Source organism: Cherax quadricarinatus, chromosome 80 (assembly GCF_038502225.1).
Source record: "Cherax quadricarinatus isolate ZL_2023a chromosome 80, ASM3850222v1, whole genome shotgun sequence".
In the NCBI taxonomy this organism is placed as follows: domain Eukaryota; kingdom Metazoa; phylum Arthropoda; class Malacostraca; order Decapoda; family Parastacidae; genus Cherax; species Cherax quadricarinatus.
The window spans coordinates 13,027,085-13,045,484 of record NC_091371.1 but is presented as its reverse complement, the minus strand read 5'-3'; the positions used below and the strand labels follow the sequence as shown (position 1 = coordinate 13,045,484).

Below are 18,400 nucleotides of genomic sequence, written 5' to 3'. Positions count from 1 at the left end.
CACAGGAATATACTAGGTAGTTGCTATCTACGGCTACACAGGAATATACTAGGTAGTTGCTATCTACGGCTACACAGGAATATACTAGGTAGTTGCTATATACGGCTACACAGGAATATACTAGGTAGTTGCTATCTACGGCTACACAGGAATATACTAGGTAGTTGCTATCTACGGCTACACAGGAATATACTAGGTAGTTGCTATCTACGGCTACACAGGAATATACTAGGTAGTTGCTATCTACGGCTACACAGGAATATACTAGGTAGTTGCTATCTACGGCTACACAGGAATATACTAGGTAGTTGCTATATACGGCTACACAGGAATATACTAGGTAGTTGCTATCTACGGCTACACAGGAATATACTAGGTAGTTGCTATCTACGGCTACACAGGAATATACTAGGTAGTTGCTATATACGGCTACACAGGAATATACTAGGTAGTTGCTATCTACGGCTACACAGGAATATACTAGGTAGTTGCTATCTACGGCTACACAGGAATATACTAGGTAGTTGCTATCTACGGCTACACAGGAATATACTAGGTAATTGCTTTCTACGGCTACACAGGAATATACTAGGTAGTTGCTATCTACGGCTACACAGGAATATACTAGGTAGTTGCTATCTACGGCTACACAGGAATATACTAGGTAGTTGTTATCTACGGCTACACAGGAATATACTAGGTAGTTGCTATCTACGGCTACACAGGAATATACTAGGTAGTTGCTATCTACGGCTACACAGGAATATACTAGGTAGTTGCTATCTACGGCTACACAGGAATATACGAGGTAGTTGCTATCTACGGCTACACAGGAATATACTAGGTAATTGCTATCTACGGCTACACAGGAATATACTAGGTAGTTGCTATCTACGGCTACACAGGAATATACTAGGTAATTGCTTTCTACGGCTACACAGGAATATGCTAGGTAGTTGCTATCTACGGCTACACAGGAATATACTAGGTAGTTGCTATCTACGGCTACACAGGAATATACTAGGTAGTTGCTATCTACGGCTACACAGGAATATACTAGGTAGTTGCTATCTACGGCTACACAGGAATATACTAGGTAGTTGCTATCTACGGCTACATAGGAATATACTAGGTAGTTGCTATCTACGGCTACATAGGAATATACTAGGTAGTTGTTATCTACGGCTACACAGGAATATACTAGGTAATTGCTATCTACGGCTACACAGGAATATACTAGGTAATTGCTATCTACGGCTACACAGGAATATACTAGGTAATTGCTATCTACGGCTACACAGGAATATACTAGGTAATTGCTATCTACGGCTACACAGGAATATACTAGGTAATTGCTATCTACGGCTACACAGGAATATACTAGGTAGTTGCTATCTACGGCTACACAGGAATATACTAGGTAGTTGCTATCTACGGCTACAAAAGAGTATATATGTTAAATGTTATTAAAGATAGTACAAGTGAGGATCTTACATAGAAGAAACTTACTACGACGTTTCGGTCCGACTTGGACCATTTACAAAGTCACACTGGACCGAAATGTCGTCGTAAACTTCTCTCTCCTATATGCTGGTTATTTGTGTGATGTTCCAGTCACGGTATTGTGCCATTTTGTTGGTGGGAAATGCACTGTACCTCTGCCCGAGGAGGAGGAAAGGTCGTCCTCAGGGATGGGGGAAGGTGAGAGGTCGTGTGTGAGCGAAGAAAGGGGCTATTCTTTAGGTAAAGGAGGGTTAGAGGTCGCCCTTGGGTATACGGGAGAATGAGGAGGTCGTACTAAAGGGTAAGGGAGAATAAGAGGTCATGATCAAGGGCGAGGGAGAGTGAGAGGTCATCCTCAAGTCTAAGGGATAGTAAAGAGGTCATGCTCAAGGGCTAGGGAGAGTGAGAGGTCGTCCTCAAGAGTGAGGGAGAGTAAGTAAGAGCTAAGGAGAGTGAGAGGTCGTCCTCAAGAGTGAGGGAGAGTTAAGGGCTAAGGAGAGTGAGAGGTCGTCCTCAAGAGTGAGGGAGAGTTAAGGGTTAAGGAGAGTGAGAGGTCGTCCTCAGAATGTGCTATTCCTTCAAGATTACGGAAGGCAGCACTACTGTCAGATATAGCGGCGGCGGGCGGTCAAAACTCTGCACAAGAAGATCTCTGGAATGTTAATATCAAGCCTGGGAATATTCCAATCTGGAGGTCCATGCCAGCAGGAATGAGGGAAGGCTGAGGGCAAACTGCTGGAGTAAAGGTTAATTGCTACGAAGCTAGCTACCATGTTTATTGCAGTTGTCCATATTGCTACGAAGCTAGCTACCATGTTTATTGCAGTTGTCCATATTGCTACGAAGCTGGCTACCATGTTTATTGCAGTTGTCCATATTGCTACGAAGCTAGCTACCATGTTTATTGCAGTTGTCCATATTGCTACGAAGATGGCTACCATGTTTATTGCAGTTGTCCATATTGCTACGAAGCTGGCTACCATGTTTATTGCAGTTGCCCCATCCATTTCCAGAGCGAGGATACCTTTTTAACTTCAAATTTCGCAAACGTTTCCTCACAACAGCGGCTATAAACACTGATGGCGATGAGAGGAACTCAGGCGCTGGCTAGAGGAGCCATTCTTCTTGACTTGATAATGGTCTAGGATGGACTGAAACGTCAGCATGAGGTTGCTCTCGTAAGTGCGAGTTTCTGGTGAATTGTTCCTGCCACAGTATTGACTCTTTATTCTTAAGGAGAAACATTTCCTGCGAAGCTTCGCGGCCATAGACTCCAGGCCCCTTTGGGATAACTTGTCTGCTCCTTGAGGGGTCCGCGGCCCACAGGTTGAGAACCACTGGTCTGTGTATTACATATTAGACCCCGCTACTTAGCGAATCCAAATAACGTACTGTCACCTATACTGAATACAAGATAAATGTTTCAGAAGAAAGTTTTATTGGGACAACGTTGCGCTCTGTAGAACTTTCCCAAGTTGTTCCAATACAGAGCGAAACGTTGCCTCAATAAAAACTTGTTCTGCAACGTTTATCTTTGTTTTACGCTACATGGTCTTTAAGCTGTGGGACCGTGCAATATTAAACCAGTTGCCGGTTTAATATCATACGACCCCCGTTGTTTCAACCGACCCATATGTTCGTTACTTGTATATTAAGGTCCAGGTGTGGCCAACGGATTCTGAATTAACCTAACTTATAACTAACTTAACCTTAACAATCTAAGTTAAGGCTTGATAATAACTTGGTAATGGTCCAGAACTGGCCCAACCGTTACCTAAAATACCTATTATTATTAGTAGTAGTAGTAGTGGTAGTAATAGTATTAGTAATAGTAGTAATAATAACAGTAGCAGTAATAGTTGTAGTCGTAGTAATAGTTGTAGTAGTAGTAGTACTATTAGTAATAGTAGTAGTGGCAATAGTATAGTAGTTGTAGTAGTAGTAATAGTAGTAGTAATAATAATAATAGTAGTAGTAATAATGCAGTAGTAGTAGTAGTAATTTGTATGGTTATTCAGCATCTGGAGAATGGGAGTTTATCAGATTTAATGCACAGAAGGGGCGAGTATTTTCATTTTCTAGTTTCAGGGGCCCTTCAGTAGCATCAGTGCACTGAAGGGCAGTTATGTTATTGTAGCTTATTTCTTTCTTTAGCATTACCTTAGCTTAATAATATAATGGTGTGTGCTAATGCTAGTAGGCAGAGTTACGTAGTTTGAGGGAGACCCAGAAGACCCTCAGATATATACATACTTGTACCTTCGTCTTAGTTGGGTCATAGACTCTGGGAGGATGGGTAGTGTGTGTGTGTATAAGTTCTTTGGATTGTCGCCAGACACACCATTGGTTCGAGCACCGAGTTGGACGAATAACTATTAAAGCCAGCTGGTCCACTGGTTATCACACTGGTCTGTGAGTTTTAGGATATATATATATATATATATATATATATATATATATATATATATATATATATATATATATATATATATATATATATTATATATGTCGTGCCGAATAGGCAGAACTTGGCTTAAATAGCAACGCTCATCTTGCCATATAGGACAAGTGAAAATTTGTGTATGCAATAATGTCGCCAAAATCATTCTGAACCTAACGAAAAAAATATATTTCACTGTGTTTGTTTAGCATTAAATTATTGTAAACAAATCTAAAATATATTTAGTTGGGTTAAGCTAAAATAAATTGCTCTTGTTATAATAAGGTTAGGTAAGTTTTCTAAGATTCTTTTGATGCAAAATTAAATTTTTTTACATTAACATTAATGAAAAAAATATATCTTTAAACGTATAAGAGAAAATTTTAGAAAGGACTTAATTTTAAATGAGTTCTTGCTAATTGACCAGTTTTACATATTCGGCACGACATATATATATATATATATATATATATATATATATATATATATATATATATGTATATATATATATATATATATATATATATATATATATATATATATATATATATATATATATATATATATATATATATATGTATACATATATATATTTCACTGGTGATAAATGATTGGAGGTAAATGAATACTAACTTTGGTAGGTTAGGTATCACTGACCAATATTATATTCAATACCAGCATCACTTGGACGCCAGAGTAAGTCCCGCACCGTAACCTCGACCTTTCAGAGTTCAATATAATATTTTAAGAAGACTAGTTTATTTCGTTACATTTTTGGCATAACATTTGGTACAATAGTTATCGGTAAAGAGACGAGCTGTACGCTGGCTGGCCAGGCTGAAATAATTGAATTATTCACACTGGTGACTTTTGTTTACAGTGGGTGTCTGGTTCGTGTGAAAGTTTATACTTGATGCGTTGGCGGCTCTGTAATCTACGCTCCCACCAGTATTGCTTCACGTCACTCTGTGTGTTCTCTCTCTCTCTCTCTCTCTCTCTCTCTCTCTCTCTCTGTATATACGTGTATATATATATATATATATATATATATATATATATATATATATATATATATATATATATATATATATATATATATATATATATATATATATATATACACGTATATATATATATGTACATATGTGTGTGTGCACTAGTAAGAACTTAATAATAAATTCTAAGGGCTCCATCATTCTCCATCATATAATTTCTTCTTCGGCAGGTTTCCAGGATTTTTTATTATCTTTTCAGAAACATAAATGTAAATTTACAACATTTCAAGAATTTTAGATTTTTCAAAAACGTCAGTTGAACAGTAAATATTATTCGTTTTTTTTTAATTGGATATCGTGACATCAGTGAGTGACTACGTGTACATTTGTATCTCAGTGGCGGTGTTCGGCTGGTAACCGAAAGGAGCCGGGTTCGAGTCCCTGGCGATGCTAGACGTATGAAGAAAGCTCCTTACACCCGGTGTCCCTCTTTACCTAGCGGTGAATAGGTACCTGTGTTTTAATCGACTGGTGTGGGTGGCATCCTGCGGAGGATGACTTGAAAGAACCAGCAGAAATAAACCACACTCCTTAGGTTTATTTAGACAAAGGTACACATAAGTACAATTATCATATGGGTTTAGCGCTTCCCATAATATAACAACAATAACAATTATCATACATAGTGTGAAGTACCCAGGATAACTCAGAAATGTCAAAGTTATTTATTTGCATTTAGAGAATTATTAACCCTCCAGGGTTAATGGCCCGCCATCATTAACATTCGGGATTAACTTCCTGGATAATTGAACCTCCGGGGTTATTGATGCTCCAGTGTTATTGAACCTCCGCGGATATTGATCATCCATTGTTATTGAACCTCCGGGGTTATTGGTCATCCACTGTTATTGATCCTCCAGTGTTATTGAACCTCCAGGGTTATTGACAGCCGGGGTTATTGATCATCCAGTGTTATTAAACCTCCAGGGTTATTGATCCTCCAGTGTAATTAAACCTCCGGGGTTATTGACCCTTCGGAGTTTACAGCCCCCTGGGGTGTTAATAATACTCTGGGGTTAATAATGCGAATTAATTGCTCACGTACGAGTGTATAGTGGTGAAGGAAGGTGTCCTGAGGGGTCGGATAAAAGGCACAGAATAAGCAGATGTGAGCAGGGTAAGAAAGGTAAGGGTTCCTGAACCATTAAGGAGTGAAAGTCCCTTTATAGAGTGAAGGCCATTACCTAAGGGATTATATCCTTCCATGAACCTCAGGATCGACGGAAGGATCGTAATATGACGATTGCACACTGACCGCGAAACAGTTGGGATTTGAACCTATGACACTGGCCTGGAGTTTTAAGGACTCGCTTGCCGTGGGTTCAAATCACACTCGTTCTGTGGTTCAAAATCTGTATATTGTAAGTAACGAAATACCACGAAAAATAAAAGAAGAAACGATGACAAAATTTGCCGATCTAATAAATAATAATAATACTTTTCTTTATTTCTACAAGTATATGATGCAACTTATACAGACCATAGCTAACATCAGTGACATACTATATAGAAAGTCCCTTGTTATGCAGAGCATTTCGAGCAACTTAGGTTAATTTTGTCTCCAGGATGCAACCCACACCAGTCGACTAACACCCAAGTACCTATTTTACTGCTAGGTGAACATGGACAGCAGTTGTCTTAAGGAAACACGTCTTAATGTTTCTACCCGTACGGGGGATCGGACCACGGTGTGAGTTGATTGTGCTAACAACCGAGGTTGTGAATCAGTGGCGCTACCACTTCGTTGTATTGTACTGATGGTTGTGTGTAGGGTGTTGTCATTATACAGGGTGAAACATCATTGTATAATGGTAGAAATGCCAACAGTATGTTAGACAAAAGGACACAAGTGCAAAGTTTCGCTCTCCAGGATCTTAGTCAAACCGTTACGGCTTGACAAAGATCCTGGCATTGTATAAAGTGTAGCGGGTATAAACGAGTAGCGTAGGAGTGAAGAAACAGCGCATTGATAGTGTAGGTGTGGAAATGTACGTCATTGGGTGTAGCTAGAGTGCAGAGGGTGACATGGGTGTTGGTGTGTGATAGGGAGGGGAAGACGGAGAGAGGAACCAATCACGTGCGAGCATCCCATACGGTAAATAGGATTGGGAGGATTAGCCGGTAGTTAAACGTGCGATGACCGGGTGAAGGGATTACTGGACGGGAGAGAGAGAGAGAGAGAGAGAAAGAGAGAGTTACTATCATTTGTCAAAGGTGCGCGTGAGTGTTTTCACCTGTATGTACTCACCTATATGCGGTTGCAGGGGTCGATTCACAGCTCCTGGCCCCTGGTGTGTGTGTGTGTGTGTAGTAGTAGTAGTAGTAGTAGTAGTACTAGTAGGTGTTACTAGATGTCAAAGGCGCTTGTCGATAGACACTTGGCCTGGGGAGGGTGTTATGAGTGTGGGTAAGCCTCTGTGCTGTTCTGAGTGGTATCTACTAGTTACCTAACCCTTTACACGTCCAGGTGGATAAGGGGAGAGGCAGGGGAAAAGGGGAGGATGACCTCGTGATTTAGGGGCGTGGGCTGGTGATTGAGGGGCGTGGGGTGGTAATTCAGTGAGGGAAAACGGGACCTGATTATTTGATGAGGGGAAGCAGACCAAGGGATCTTGCTAGGGTTTCATGACCTACTGACTGAGTGGTGGAAGGCGATCTTACAAGTGGGCTGTATACCATGTCTGGCGCTACGGGGACGGAGGATCGAGCCTACACCCCTTATTTACGCCTCTGAAGAATGGTGAGGATGTTGCAGTTCGGAGGGCCATCTAAAGGGTGTTGTCAACACGCTTCTGGCAAGACACTGATTGAATGAACGATGGTGTGTTTCCTCTTTTTCGGGTCACCCTATCTTATTAGGAGATGGCTGGTGTGTTAAAATAAATAAATAAATAATAATAATAATAATAATAATAATAATAATAATAATAATAACAAATGGCTAAAGAAGTAGTTTCAAGATCGAGTTCAACCTAGGAAAGTTGCTTTTCACATTTAAAGCACTGAAGGTTAATTTGAAGAAGTAATTCCAGCCTCACTGCTCCATCTTGATCCAAGGAACTAAACTTGTTCTCCACTGTTTTGGATCGAATTTGAATGCCTCCCAATCAACAGGTGCCATATAACCCTTACGGTTTAGCGCTTCCCATTTTATTAAAAATAATCCACCCTCACAGATGAACTTCAAGAATAAGTTTAACTGAGTTAATATTCAATAGGAAGTTTAAACTGAGTTAATACTCAATAGGAAGTTTTAACTGAGGTAATACTCAGAGGGAGTGGAGTCAAGGACGATCAGGTTTAAGAAGGAAGCTGAGATGTTAAGTTTACAAGGTGGAGATCAGAGATCATTTTAAGGGCGACACAAACCGGCGTATGTGGCACTTTATGTGGGTGGGGTTATGTGGGTGCCATAACAAGTCCCCCTCAACTTCTCCCATGTCTTCACGAGGGCAGACATGTCTCATATTCCATGTCTTCATGAAGGTGGACACATGATGCTCCTTGTCTTCAGGAGGGCAGATACATATGATGTCCTTTGACTTCATGAGGGCAGACACATATGATGTCCCTTGTCTTCATGAGGGAAAACACATATGATGTCCCCTGGCTTCATGAGGGGAGACATCTGGCGACACTTGCTCATGCTAGTAACATTTACTCCAAACTATCGTGAAGTACTAGCTACCATCTGTGTGATGGTAGTAACTAGTGGGAGGGAGAGTCAGGAGGGAGTACGTGGGAGAAAGTGGAGGGAGGGAGAAAAGAGGGGTAAGGCGAAGTAGTTAATGGGGGAAAGGGTGGGGTAGGGGGAATAATAAGGAAGACAAGAGAAGGGGAACATGGGAAGACAGAAAGAGATAGAGAGAACAGAGTGAAGGAGAGAGAGAGAGAGAGAACAGCAGAGTGAAAGAGAGAGAGAGAGAGAGAATCTGAGAAAATACGTTTGATGGCTCCTAACCTTCAGAAAAAAAAAAAGAAATACGAGGTGGGTCGCCTTGTATGGCCTCGCAGAAGGTATGAAAATTTTCCCCGAAATTTAGGAAAATGTGGAATTTTATATAGTCAGGAATACTTCATGATTTCTCTAACCGGACTATTTGAGCGAAGCAAATAAAATTTTGTTTAATTCAATGTAACTCAGCAAAAAGAATTTCAGTGTAACTATTTTGTATATATATATATATATATATATATATATATATATATATATATATATATATATATATATATATATATATACACACACATAACAGCTAGGGATAAAATTTAGGGAAGAATATGGAATATATTTTTGTGAGCTTTTGCCTCCAGAGCAAAACCTGCCAAGGTTTCCGGTGACCATGGAAGTGCAGCTACCTCGGGCGTCGGAACCCATGCCATGGTTAACAATGTACTCGGCACGGTAACAAACGACATGGTAGTAGTTCTAAATAACACCTGACAATATACTAATTGTAAATAACACCTGACACTACACTAGTAAATAACACCTGACACTACACCAGTTCTAACACCTGACACTACACTAGTTGTAAATAACACCTGATACTAGACCAGTTGTAAATAACACCAGGCTCAACACCAGTGTTCAATATAACAGCACCGTACGTAGGCCATCTGATACAACACCAGACCACTTAATATAACGCCACAAGGAGAGGCATTGTAGGCAGCCGCGTAGAATAGTGACCACAGGTCACATGCTGCTGGTCTGAAGGTCATCAATTTTGGGTTTTCTCCCAGAATGCACTTTACATATTGGGTCACCCGACCCTTCGTGGCTTATATATTACATATTTTTAAACCCGGTATTCTTTGTACCCTTCTCTCTCTCTCTCTCTCTCTCTCTCTCTCTCTCTCTCTCTCTCTCTCTCTCTCTCTCTCTCTCTCTCTCTCTCTCTCTCTCTCTCTCTCTCTCTCTGTTCCCTGTGCTGTTATACCACATCTTTTCCTTCCATTCTCGATCGATATGGGGTTAAGCGTGAACGTTGGGGAGGGATTCAGGGGAGGAAGGGAGGAGTACTCCAGTGGGATTGTGATGGAGATGAGTGAGGAGAGAAACAGAAGGTTCCTCAGAGAGAGGGAAGAGAGGGGGAGAAACAGAAGGATTTGTGTTATAGAGGTGGAAACGTAAGGTAGAGGGTGTGATGTTTGGTAGTAAACTCTACTCTAGTGAGAGGTTAGTGAAGGAAGGCGGTTTACGAGGAGGAATGATGGAGAGAGGCTTTTTTTACGAGGAGGAAGAAATGATGGAGGGGGAGCCTTTACGAGGAGGAGCAATGAGAGATGGAAGCTGTAGACATTGGTCAAATTATGTATCCATCAGTACTCACGAAATCGTAATAACACGACTGCAAACAAACGATACCACGGGCTGGGATAGAACCCACGATCATGGATTCATAAAACTCTAGACTCTCTGATCGCTGGTTCTGTCCCCACCGGTGGTATGGTTTATCCATCAGTATGGGATAGACCACCATCAGCTGTGACTGCTGTGTCCCCCTCAATAAGGACAACGGTACCTCCACTTTCACAGTTACTACACCTCCTCCAAGTAACCAGCGAGAGGGTCATCATCTTGTTAAGACCCAAGTCACGCTTCTGTTTCCTGAGCAACACACGAGAAGCAAGTGGCGGGACCTTACGTGGGGGTCGTGATGGAAATGAAGAGGTGTCTACTTGTTGCTTGTGGAGCGCCTCCTGCAACCTGCACACACACACACACACACACACACACACACACACACACACACACACAGTTTTTCAAATTATGTCAGTGTATTCTTTCATTATTGATCTCCCACCCCCTTACAATTGCTCTCTTACCCCCACCACCTGTCACACCCATTATTTTATTCTGACTCTTCCATCTATAGTACTGCTACAGCCACTACTTCAAATACTGTTACTACTATTACTATCACAACTACTACCACAACAGCTACCTCATCTACTGCTACCACCACAACCTCCTCCACAGCATCATGGAACTAGTCACAGTAAGGGGTCTGGTCAGGTTGCCACCTAGTGCTTTCATGCCTTCACCTTGGTCTTGAGATCTGATCCTTTTTGATAACCACATTTTATTATGAATGAAATTTGAATCTAGTTAATACATTTCCGCGTTTGAATTTTTTCATAAAACTGTATGTCATAGAACGAAGGGGTCACGCCACCTTGAGAATGAGAGGTACTGCAGTAAGGTTCCATCCGAGGAAGGGGAAAGATTAGCTGTAATTTCTTGGATCAAGAGCCCCTGACGTGTATGTGAGTGAAGGGTTGATATGATGTAAGTATTATTTTATGGAAATTCTGCGTGATAGGGAGCGTCTGAATAGACACGCTTGGTTGTTGACAAGCTCAGCTGATTCCAGACCAACACCTCGTTCGGCTGTTGGCACAAACTTTAACTTAATTACTGAAGTTCAGTTAAAGACATTCAGCTTCATTGCAGTATTGAATTAGCAACATACTTTTTGCACATCACATGAATATAATAGCAATAATAATAATAATAATAATAATAATAATAATAATAATAATAGCTCAGTTTAATTGCTTATAATTTTTATTTCTGTTCTTTCTTCTACGTCGAACGCTCAGAATGCTATTGCTCGCAGCTGTTAAAATTGCTTACGTTATATATGTAAAGTACGGTATATATTATAGCTAAACCAAAGCCACATATAACCCTTTGAAGTCTTTAGGAAAGCACAGCTTCAGTATCGTTGAACGAGAAGAGAGCAAGGTCACGCTTTGTCTTCATATATTTTATCATCAAGACAAACATTACACAGCCCGAGGTGGTTCTCCCGTAAGGGTGGCAGTCTGCGGGAGTTGGCTGGAGTGGGAGCCCAGCACGCAGTGCTCATACCAACCTCAGAGGAGTGGCTTACTGTTTACCCTGGCATTGCAGACCAGGGCATCTCTCGTGTGTGAGAGAAAGATTGCACGATTTTAATTCTCTGTTTGAGTTCCAGCTCTTAATCCCGCCATGGTTCACCCAAATATACACAGAGCTGAAAATTAGAAGGATAAGAACATGGAAAATAAATAGAAAGCAAAGAACGGCAGCACACAGAAGTGAGTAGAAGATCCAGAAACAATTCCACGAATTTGAGAAGAGAAACTGAATGATAATTTGAGTGTGACTTAGTAGCAACACTCAAAACTAAACCGAAACTGCGGCATAGTCACACCAGTAGAAAGACGCCGGTAAAAACTGGGTAATATTGACCGAAGAAGGAATGAAAGATCATAAAAAATAACAAGAATGTCTACGAGGAACTGAATAAATAATTTAAAGAAGTGAAAAAAGGGATAACACTAGAGTCAAAGAGAAAGAGCTCATTAAAGAGTACTGAATACCATACACACAACAGGAGAGTTACCTTTAAAGTAATAGGCGAAAACAATATGTCAATATGGGATCTGAGACAGTAGAAGCTCTGTGTGAACCACTAGCTAAAATCTACCAGTCATTGAAAACCGGTTAAATATCATATATGTGGAAGACAGCAAATGTAGTTCCAATATTTAAGAGAGGTGACACCCAGGAAGCATTAAACTCTACATCGCTATCAGTGAAATGCATAATATTTAAGGAAATGAAGATAATCCATGAGCGCATGGAAAAATGGGGTTTCATATACAATAATCAGCTTAAGTTTAGAAAAAGATATTGTCTCACAAACTTGTCTTAGTTCCATGACAGAGTAGCAGAAATATAACAAAAACGAAAAGGATGGATGGACTGCATATTCTGGACTGCAGGAAAGCAAGTGACACTCGCACAAGAAACTGGAAAAACCTAGAATATTACAAATGATAACTTTAGGAGGGAGTAAACCAGTACCGGCTAATTAATAGACAAGAAGTGCAACCACAAATACTAGCGACCAGTGAAGAGGCGATGCCAGGAGCTATCACTCGATTCCTGCAACCACAGTTAAGTGAGTACACACACACACATACACGCCATACTTTACTGCAGAAACTTACATTATGTAAGAATTCATAACTTGTTGAGGGTTACTGGATCTTTTAAGTGAAGTTGATCTTGGCTCGGGGCTCTATACTCAAGGTAATAATACCACAACATATGTCTCTTTCACTCATTTTTTTTATGTCAGTTCTTAGCATTATTGTAGCCTGTTATTATGTACACAGTCTTATTGTACTACGTCAATTTTTTGACGTTGATTTCAACGTCAATTTCTTAATGCTTCCTATTTATTATTCAACTGCTATTTTCTTTATTTTAAATTTGCTTCACTAAGTTAAAGTTAGTATAATAATAATAATAATAATAATAATAATAATAATAATAATAATAATAATAATAATAATAATAATCTTTACTTTTACAAGTACGTGATACGACTTATACATACTAATAAGAAGTATTTTTAAACACAAATAAGCAGATTTCGAAAACCAGCTGCGATACGTCTGACAGTGAGGTGGCCAAGGGAAAATAGGGGACGTTGAATCTTGAACGTGTATTCCTCTTGGTGCGAGAGTGGGCTGCACTTCGAGTGCGGTAGTATCCCGCTAGCAGTCCGGTGGTACCTGGTTCGAATCCTCCTGAGTATTATAAACATCGCTACAATAGTAGTAAACAATACAGACAAAATGAGGAATTAGACATGTGCAACACTTGGGTATCACTGAGGTCCGTGGTTCCATCCCCAGTACGGGTGGAAACATTGGGCGTGTTTCCCAAACACACCTGCTGTTCCTGTTTTCACCTAGCAGTAAAATAGGTACCTGGATACTAGTCGACTGGTGTGGGTCGCATCCTGGGACAAAATTGACCTAATTTGCCCCGAAATGCTCTGCATAACAAGTGACTTTCTATATAGTACCTGGAGTTTACCTGGAGAGAGTTCCGGGGGTCAACGCCCCCGCGGCCCGGTCTGTGACCAGGCCTCCTGGTCATGTCAGCTATGATCTGTATAAGTTGTATAATGTACTTGTAGAAATTATAATAATAATAATAATAATAATAATTATTATTATTATTATTATTATTATTATTATTATTATTATTAAGATACTGAATACTGGCTTCTAGACTGCGGGACCAATTACCTCATCTTCCACTGTTTTCTGTATTTAGTTCTACAAGGTAGAGGGACTGTTTGCCTCATATTTCACTGGATATCTGTCACTTTGACTTTTTTAGGGGGTTATCCTAGGTCATTTACACATGTTATTTTGTATGATAATTGTATTTATGTGTACCTGTACCTAAATAAACTTACTCTCTCTTCGTATATTATCACTATTGCATTGATGAAGATACCCAGGTGTTGCACACGTGTTTAATTCATCAAGTATAAATATAACCAGCGTCCTGTGGTAAGATGAAGAATTAGACACATCTTCAACATCTGGGTGTCTTTATTGTAGACGTTTCGTCATTTGTGATGATAAAGCCACTGGATAGCGAAACGTCTACAATAAAGATACCCCAGGTGTTGCACATGTGTCTTATTCTTCATCTTGTCGGTATTGTATACCAGTCATGTACGTCCTGTGGTATAAGTAAAACTGGTCTGAAGTCAAAGGGGAGAGATATATCTTCCTGTTTTCTTATCTCCTGTCTCAAGAAACGACTCATAAATGCTGGGCCCCGGTACTAAAGATGGCGAACTGTGCCCTTTGTTGGGAGCACTAACTTTCCTCGGATCAAACTTGATTGCTTCAAGTTCCCATGGTGCTGTGTGACCACCTACGGGTTTTCCCACTTACCCATCATCATAATAATAATATAAACCAATATAATAATATAATAATAATAATACTAATAATGATAATAATTTAACCTGCTGCAAGCAAGAAAAACTTGATGGAGCCAGGTGAATTGTTTGAGAACTGTTACTTCTATTCTAAGTGGCTGATGGCCACTCCGCCTGTGTGTATATGGAGGGTGAGTCAAAGAGATAGACTCAATTTCAAAGCAAACTGCTTTGAAATTGAGTCCATGCTTTTGAAACACCCTGTGCTGTATCACGAGGATTTCCCATTATAAGATTTTCATCTCGGGTTTGTTTTCCTTATGATTTTTTTTACGCCAAGCTTGTCATTACACTACAGTGTTTGTGTTATGTGTCTTTTGTATCCCACCGTGACTTTTTTTTATATTTTAAAGTGTCTGTATAAGTCATGTGTCTGTATTACCCTGTATCTGCATTACACTTATATGTCTGTTACACTTATGTGTATATATTTGTATTGCACTGTTATGTGTATATTTATTGCTATGTGTGTATTATACTGTTGTGTGTCTATTATACTGTTATGTCTTATTATACTGTTACATGTCTATATTATAATGGTATGTGTATATATTTTGATTTTATGTGTATGACACCGTTATTCGTCTATATTACAGTTGCGTCTGTATTGCATTTATGTCTGTATTACGTTATGTATTCGGTTATTACGTTGGTATGTTGTGGATGCAGGCAGGATACAAAACACTGCCGCTTATATTACAGAACTCACGACTGACTGACAGGCTGTCATAACCGCAGCCAGGACGAGCCACTCTACTAAACATTACCACATTTATTCCCATAGATATGTATATATATATATATATATATATATATATATATATATATATATATATATATATATATATATATATATATATATATATATATATATATAAGAATAAACTTGCTTCAGGGAAAACTCAAGGTTTTCCCTGAAGCTGTTTGAGAATTTTCTCCTACCACCCCCTATGTTTCAAGTATGTTTTATTTAAAAACAAAATACATTGGCCAAACATTCACAAAAATATATATATATATATATATATATATATATATATATATATATATATATATATATATATATATATATATATATATATATATAATATGTAAATAAATTTCAAGCATTTTTTGTTAGGTTGTCGAGTTAGAATTGGTACAAATAAAAAAAATAGGCTAGCGAATGTATCTGACGCATTATTAGAATAAACCAGAACTAAGTATTTGTTATAGAACATTAACCCCGGAGTGTAATATTACAGGATAACCCAGGAAATTCATGCAATGTGGCTTATTTCCATTGACGTCTTTAAGAGATAATATACTTACGTACATATCACAGACATAACAAATGTATGATACTCCTCTCAAACATCCGTCACTTTCCAATTGTTTTTGGAGTGCCAACCTGCGCGGGAAAAATGAAAAGTAAATAGGTTGGTGGAGACTGGTGGCGGGAAATTTGAAGGTGATAATAGCGTGTATGTGAGGAACCATGAGCTCAGTGGCGCGGCTGACCTCGTGTGGGCGGGGCTGTGTTCGCTCCCGCAGCCTCAACCTCTAGGAGTATTATATATTCATTTGTATTTATGTTTATATTACGGTGTGAATCTTGGAATGAGGATGATCTTTACATACGATGACCAGAGAGTGAATTCAATGGTGTAAAAACAAAATGTCTTTTGGCCGCTGACTTTTACTTCTGGTTCAAACCATGTTGTAACTCGTTTGGAAATTCGTGTTGGGAGGGAAAAGTGCAAAATGTAATTTGTTTCACCTCAAGGAAGAACAGAAAGTGAACGGTGAGAAATGGTGTTTTGCCTTAAAACTATGAGAGTGAGTTTTGTGGTGTTGCGGTGACGAGCAATCAAGTCATCTGGGTCAGGAAATGGACAGAAACAATTTAGAGAAATAACGTAAAATTTAGAAGTTTCGTTCACATGGTATAGTAAATACAAATATGTAAATTTTATCATGAAAATAACGAAGCCTATTAATGCACTGTAATGTTTGAATTGTACTAAGAGGAATGATCGATGTCGACATAACCTGAGTACAGATTCCTCTCAATATATTCTCTGCTTTTGTAAGCAACTCCATTTTCCAGAGAGGGGCTAATTTGCCACACGAAATAGTGTGTGAATATTTCCCGTGTGTATGTGAGGATTGAGAGGGATAGCAGGATATTTGCGTGTGTGTGCAGTGTTTTGTGTTTGTGGGAAAAAAACAGTGTTATGCATATATGGAAAGCAGTTACGTGTAATTATTTTTTTTTAGTTTAGAGAAGTACGGTGAGCTCCAGCTTCTGGTTCTTTTTTTTTTGACAAATTAGGGAAGTTTGGAGTGCCAGGGGTAAATCATAATGAGGGTCCTAATTGAATTATGTATAAAATAGATTGGGTAATAGATAATGCTCATTTTAAGAAAAAGAGGAGACAAAAGTTTAGGAGATATAGTATCATGTGCAATGACAGCAGTTTGCTCTTATTGCATGAGGATGATAAAAGAATGATGGGCAGATATCTGCATGAGTATGTTTTTCGAGGAGCGACTGGTATATCCAATCATTGTTTATTAGTAACTACGGTAAGAGTAAAAGGTAGATATAGTGCAAGGAGAATGGCGTCGGTGGCTAAGAGAGAAGTGAAAGTGAATAAACTAAACTATGAGAGATATTAACAAAATCTGTTCATAGAAAGATGGGGTCGAGAAAGTACAGGTAATGAGGTGGAAGAGGTATGGTGTAAATGTAAGAATGCAGTTCAAGAGTTCGCAGCAGAATTTTGTCGTTAAGTGGGTGCATGTGGGAAGATGAATGATTGGTTGAATGATGACATAAAGGATTGAAAGACCAACTTTTTTTTTTTAGGGGGGGGGGGATTCTGACCTCTCACAACCAGACGTAAGCCGCATCTTTGTTTACTTTTGGCAGTTAACTGCTCGCAGACCTAAGATACCTGAAATATCTCGAGTGAGTTTTTGTGTTTACTTTCAAGAGGTTTAAGGCTGGCACTGCGTACTCAAGGACCTCTAAGAGAAAACCTTTGATTTTTGATGGCTATCTTTTGTAAGCCTGACTTATGCTACTGATGTTATTTTGCTTATATGCGATTTAGGTTATAAGTTTAGTATTATGTATACTCTTTGTCAATTTTTCTGCGATTGCGAGTGTCACCACAGTAGAGGGTGGAGAATTGATCTCATCGTGCATGTCATTTCCCATACCTAACAGTTGAGTGTACTTACATTCTGCCTGACCTTCCACACACTCGTGCTTGAGTGTATATGTTGTTTACTTATGTTTCAGCTGGCTAGATAAATGTTTATTTGTTGCTGAGAATATTGTGAGATATACTGAACAAACGTTTATCAACTATATAAGCGTTTAGACTGGCTAAGCTAGAAGTATACTAGAAGTATACAATATACTGGAAAGGTGTTGAGTGAAGATATGAAGTATATAATTGAAAAATGTGAATAAAGGGATTTCAGTAGCAATGGCTTCAAGTTTGCAAAGTTTAGATTCAGAAAGGCTATAGCAAAGTACTGGTTTGACAGTAGGGTTGTAGATGAGTGGAACAAACTTCCAGGTAGCGTCATTAGGGCGAGAA

At 39.2% G+C, this 18,400-nt stretch overlaps 1 protein-coding gene across 1 annotated transcript in view; it reads left to right on the top strand.

The window, feature by feature from the left end:
• The first annotated feature begins 16,292 nt into the window (after nucleotides 1–16,292).
• Liprin-gamma (liprin protein kazrin) overlaps nucleotides 16,293–18,400 on the top strand; it is a 537,537-nt gene continuing 535,429 nt past the window's right edge. The window contains exon 1 of the mRNA XM_070102133.1: nucleotides 16,293–16,355. The gene's annotated coding sequence lies outside the window, so the exon portion shown is untranslated. The remainder of the gene's footprint in view (nucleotides 16,356–18,400) is intronic.